Source organism: Onychomys torridus, chromosome 3 (assembly GCF_903995425.1).
Source record: "Onychomys torridus chromosome 3, mOncTor1.1, whole genome shotgun sequence".
NCBI lineage: Eukaryota > Metazoa > Chordata > Mammalia > Rodentia > Cricetidae > Onychomys > Onychomys torridus.
In genome coordinates this window covers 64,981,526-64,987,781 of record NC_050445.1, presented here as the reverse complement: position 1 = coordinate 64,987,781, position 6,256 = coordinate 64,981,526, and the positions used below count along the sequence as shown (strand labels likewise).

At 39.5% G+C, this 6,256-nt stretch overlaps 1 pseudogene; it reads left to right on the top strand.

The window, feature by feature from the left end:
• Nucleotides 1-5,574: 5,574 nt before the first annotated feature.
• Nucleotides 5,575-5,752, top strand: LOC118580997 (annotated as a pseudogene).
• Nucleotides 5,753-6,256: the final 504 nt, after the last annotated feature.

The window sequence follows — 6,256 nt, the reverse complement described above, 5'->3', positions numbered from 1 at the left end:
GTGTGTGTGTGTTAGGAAGCTTCTGCGGTAGTAGATTTTCAGACTTTTTCAAAAGGTCTTTAGTATTCCCTCCTCTACCTTGCCCTCCAAACCTCAACCCCATTTAACCCTTGATCTTCCACTAGGCTCCCTTTTGTATCACTGTGTTCTACCCTCACCCTGACATCTGTGGGTATTTTAAATAAAATGTACACATCTAAAGATCTGAAGATAATATCCACAAATGAAAGAAAATATGCAATGCTTGTGGTTCTGGGTGTGGGTGCAACTTAGAATTGTTTCCAGCCCCATCAATTTACCTCTAAGTTTTATAACTTCATCTTTCTTAACAGCCAAATAGTATACCATATTTTCATTATTCAGTTCTCCATTGATGAATATCTAGGCTATTTCCTGTCGATTGTGAATAGAGCAGCAATGAGCATGGATGAGCAAATATCTCTGGATCAGGCTATAGAATATTTGGGGTATATGTCCAAGAGTGGTATAACTTAAATCATTCTTCTGTTGGTGAGGCCAACTTTACTGTTTTGACAATTATTTCACCCAATGGACTGACACTGGCTTTGTTTTTAACCAAATCACCAACGGCTTTAAGAATACCTGTTATTTTAATATTATGTATCATAAATGATACATGTTTAATAGGCATACATAAAAAAGTCACCAAAAAGTTGGGATGTACCTTTTTAAACAGAAAAAAAAAAAGAAAAGCTATTAGGTGTTGAATGTTTTGAAGGAGCCAAAAGCACAGCTGAGGGCTTTATTTACAATCTAGCTGCTGTGTAACATTGAGAAATGTGCACCATCCTCAACCTATGCAAAACATTACAGACAACCGAGGAAAGCTGGGGGAGGAGCAGGCAGTCCTTTCCAGGGAAGAGCACTCCAGCTGCTTGTCCAGTGAAAATGGTCAGCCCTGGAAATGTGCATGTGAGTGGCATTATGTGGACAGAACAGGTTAGAAATATATGTATGTCTACACATACATATATGCATGCAATAACAATTAATGAGAAAAGAGGCCATGAATTTAATGGACAGTGGGAAGGGTGTATGGGAAGGTCAGAGTGAGGAAAGGGGATGGAGAAATGATGCAATTAAATTACAGTCTCAAAAAAAAAACCAACAAAGGTGTACAATCTTCCTAATTCCATTCTGCACTGGTAAAGTGGAAACAATAACATCTACCTCATTTGTTGCTGTATTTAGATGAGAAGCTGCTTGTAAACCAGACTCCAGAGAAAGCCACTTGACATCAGGACAGTTATCACATGAATTTTATGTATATTTTCTAAAAGAATCATGTTATACTTTATGAATTGTTACAATTTAATTGCAGGCAAAACAGCTTTCTGTTTCAACAAGTTAATTCTTCTTTTTCTTTTGAAGTTTTTATAGGTTTTGAAAAAATATTGCAAGAAGGCCCATGTGTCCTTCAGTTATCTTTCTCATTATGACAGTACCCTGACATCACTACAGTAGTACATTATCAGGAATTTGATATTAGTATACTGTTGACTAGACCGTAGCTTTCACACATATTGTGGTGGTCTTAATAAACTTCCATTTGTGTCATTTTGCATTGATGGAGAGTGTGAAGCACAGTGTTTTCAGTCATTACAACCCTTCCCCCTGGGGAGCATTTTGTATGTACATGTTTGTGTGTGTTGTGGTTACTAAGAGTGTTGTTATTGACTAGGAAGAAGTGACTAGGCGCGTCCTTCAGGACTTAAACTAAGAGATTCCTGAAAGGTCGATGATGGAATGATAGACCCGCACAACCACCTTGACCTTTCACAATTTTTATTACACACTGCCAACCGCTCCAGGAGGATCTGTCAGTCCACACTTCCACTTGAAGTATATTTGAATCCTTGTTTCCGCAGACTTCTGTTAGCACTGAGACGTACTCAGCTTCCTGATGTTATCAGTGTGGTAGATTGGGGAAAATAAGGGCTAACTTCTACACTTGGTATGAGAAAGTTGTTTATTAATACTTTGTATTTCTTCTTATACATATCAGTTTAAGTCAATTCAAGACTGATTCTTTAAAACACTACACACACACACACACACACACACACACACACACACACACACGGCCCCTCCCATCCTGTATTTGTAGTGTTGTTTTTTTGTATAGGTCAGGAATTTATATTTTCCCCATTGTAATTCTCAATAAATTCAGTCAAACGTTTCAACTGGCCCTTCTGGCTTGTCTTTAACTGAAAATTGGACAAATATGCAAACTATCCATTGATTCTCATTTGTCAAGATAGTGTGAGCACAACAAGAGCTCTGCTCAGTGTGTGGGACTCGGGCAGGGACTGTCCCCTCCCTTGACATAAGTCTAGGAGTGAGGTGAGCTTGTGAGATTACTTCTTAGTAGACAGAGTTGCCCCCACCCCTGAGGAGGTGACTGGAAGGCCAAGCATCCCCATGTTGTCACCATTGGCATCGATCAGTGTGCTGGATGGTGGGTCCTTTGTGCTGCGGCAGGACCGTGGCTTCCGTTTCCTGTTAGCTGTACAAGTCTATCAGGTTGCTAATACCGCCTTAGTCATAGTATCTCATTCTTCTGTGTATGTCTATCTTCATTTCTTCTCAAATTCTTGTCTGTAATAATAATTCAGTAGACATGCATAAAATCCAATGTAAACTTTCTGGGTGGCTCTCACGTAGGCCCCAATGATTCACCTCCTCTTTCTGTGCCACAGTGAGACCTATCAGTCCTTTATCAAGGTAACAGTCTGTCCATGGTAAGGCCTCAATTAGCCAATTCTAAGGAATTAGATAGCCTTACCAACTAGACAATATGTATTCCTTCGTTGAAAAGGGAGAGAAATTACATTAAAGATTCTCACACCCTGCTTTGCTACTACTGTTGTTTGCTGGACTTTATTTAGCAGGTATCAGGAAAACAGATTTGGGATTGGAAAATTATGTGATTAAAGTAAAAATATTTATGAGGAAAATTCTTCTATAAGTCAAAGGAGAATTACTCCAAGTACTGTTTTACCTCAATCTCTTGATTACTTAAATTTTAAACTAATTCAAACATACAGATGAGGTGTATTAATCATGATTTTCTCGAGGAACAGAACTGGTAGAATGAATATATGGGTGCATATGATATAATAATATATAGATATGTAACCACACATATATGTACACATGATTTATTAATGCAGCTTACAGTCTATGGTCTACCTAGTGCAACATTGCCTGTCTTCTGATGGAAAGTTCAAGAATCCAATAGTTGGTCAATCCACGAGACTGGGTGTTTCAGCTGGTCTCCGGTATACATTGGAATCCCAAAGAAGTGGGTACTTCTTCTTTTTTTGAAGCATGCCATTACCCCTCAGGCCCAACTTTATTAAGTCTCAACTATTAAACCAAATTAGCAATCTGTGCTAACAAATTGTGCAATGGCTGAACACATACATTCTGGAATTAAGCTACCTTAGTAGTTTAAATTTTTTTTTTTCATTTTTCTTTAATAAGAAATTTTCTACTCACTCCACATACTACCCACAGATCCCCCCTCCTCCCTCTTCCCACCCACCAGCTCTCTCTCCCAAGCCACCCCACATCCCCATATCCCCCAAATTGAGGGAGGATATATATAAAGACTGCCACCAGAAGGAGTAGCTCAGATTTAGAGTGGGTCGTCTGATCCAGGGTTAAGGTGAGTCTTCCCACAGCAAATGATCTAATCAAGAAAAAATCCTTCACAGCTGTGCCCAACTGCTTGGGTTTTAGCAATTCCAGATATAATGAAGTTGACAACCAAGATTAGCCTTAACAGGAAGTCTTCTAGGAGAATGAATAAAAAGGCAGACTGGGAGCTAGTTAGATAGCACAGTCAGTCAACTGCTACCACATAAGCAGGAGGACCCGAGTTCAATTCCCTAGGACCTATATGAAATGCCAGGTCTGGTGGCATATCCTTGTAGCGTCAGCCAGTCTAGCCTAACTGGTGAGCCTGAGGTCTAGTGTGAGTTCCTATTTCAGAAAAACAAGATGGACGACTCCTGAAGAACGGTATCCAAGGGTGCCTGCCCTCTGGCCTCCATTTGCATGCGTGTGTATACATGTACATGTACACACACACCACACACTCATGCACACACAGACAGAGCAAAAGAAGCAATATTTTCTTTCTGTTCTTTCACATCCTATATTTAAGCTTTTTTCCCTCTTTTCTCTGGTCTCTCTCTCTCTCTCTCTCTCTCTCTCTCTCTTTCTCTCTCTGCGTGCACTCACACTCACACATACATACATATTTAGCAGTGTATAACTTGACACAAAAATCACTTTTTTTCTTTCTTTTTTTTTTTTTTTTTTGGTTTCTCGAGACAGGGTTTCTCTGTGTAGCCCTGGCTGTCCAGGAACTCACTCTGTAACCCAGGCTGGCCTTGAATTCAGAGATCTGCCTGCCTCTGCCTCCCAAGTGCTGGGATAAAGGAGTATGCCACCACTGCTCAGCTCCAAAATCACATTTTTTAATAAGTTTGCATTTTATACAAAAGCCACTTTGATGATTTGTGTATTTGTTGTAGTCAGTTGTGTTTGTATATGTTTTAGTATTCTTTTCCTTGAATAAATAGATCATAGAGAATCTACTAAGTTGTAGAGAAACAAATTCCAGCCTCTTTGAACTATTGGGGTACATGGCATCAAATGGGTAACCGGAACAGCGAAACTGCTTTTCAGGAAATGTACACGCAGCTACAGCCAGAGCTCCGCTTTTCCCTTTGCTGGCCTGGGTACTACAGCGTTCAGCATCACACTAGTCTCTTGTTTCACTTAGGACCATACGTTCATTTTTGTTACCTACTTGGCCTCTGTGAGTATTTTCATTTCTGACTCATGCATACAACCAATTTCAATTTTTCCTGTCTGAAGTTGAATTTTTATAGGCATTTCTCCTAATATTCCTGAAACAAATAGCATTACTTATCCTACATGCTGAAGAGCTGAAGTCAGGCCAAACCTTTCTTGGTTGTAACTCATGTGTGACATCTTTCTTGGGCTGGCTAATTTTGTGTATTAACTGTGAAAGGAGATCTGCCAGGGTTGTTCTCAATCTGATGATAGGCCAATAGATTCTGTGAAATCATGTTGACATATGCCAAGCTGTCACATCTACACTTCTGTTGGGGGGATCATTGTACAAGTCCCCTGTCTACTGCAACATCATATTTACTTGTTCTGATAGATAAAGACCCATGCCAAGACTAACAGATTCTTAGGAAGTTTCTATTTTTATCCAATTCCCTAAACCACACATGCATGTCAAATATTTCCATAGGATTAATGGCTAGGTGTTCCAGCTTCCTCCACCCTTATTAAATACTAGCTTTTTCTTTCATACTTGGAACTCTGTTGAATTTGTGGATGAGAAACATTTTCCATACGTAATACATCCAAAGTCTTTAGCCTATTAGATTTTGTGGCATGTATTTGTTGCTCTTTAACAGAGTGGTTTCCAATATAACTAAGACACAAATAACTTGAGAATCCAACACTCCTTGGACAGAATATTTTCATGTTTTAAAAGTAGCATATATCGCTTCTCAGCCTTTGGCTAAGATCAAGTGTAGTATCTGTTCTTATGAGTTTAAAAGTAGCATATATGGACTTTATTTTCTGATAAGATCTAGAATTCACCAAAGGAATTGGTAGCTTTAGCTATCCATATTTTTATCACTTGCCAAAAATTTTTCTAGCTTCATAGAAACCACAGACACCAAGTGACCTGGTTTTTATTTCTTCTTCTCTAGGCAACAAACCAGTTTTTCAGTCTCCATGGATACATAGTTGAACAACAGTAGTTAGATCTGTAAAACCCGCTATCTGAATTGAAATCTGAGGATGACCTTGGGAAGATGATAACAGATGCATCTTTGAGGGACTGGTGACTCAGAGATTGCACAAGAGTGTCCACAGTACCACAAGATGACCCTCCTGCTCCATCAGTTTCTTTTCTTTTCTTTTTTTTTTTTTTTTTGTTTTTTGGTTTTTCGAGACAGGGTTTCTCTGTGTAGCTTTGCGCCTTTCCTGGATCTCGCTCTATAGACCAGGCTGGCCTCTAACTCATGGAGATCTGCCTGCCTCTGCCTCCCGAGTGCTGGGATTAAAGGCGTGCACCACCACCGCCCGGCTCCATCAGTTTCTTATTTGTAGAAACTCTTAAGTTTATTATGGATTATGTCTTTATGGTTGGGGAGCCAGGAAGTTCCAAAAGAAG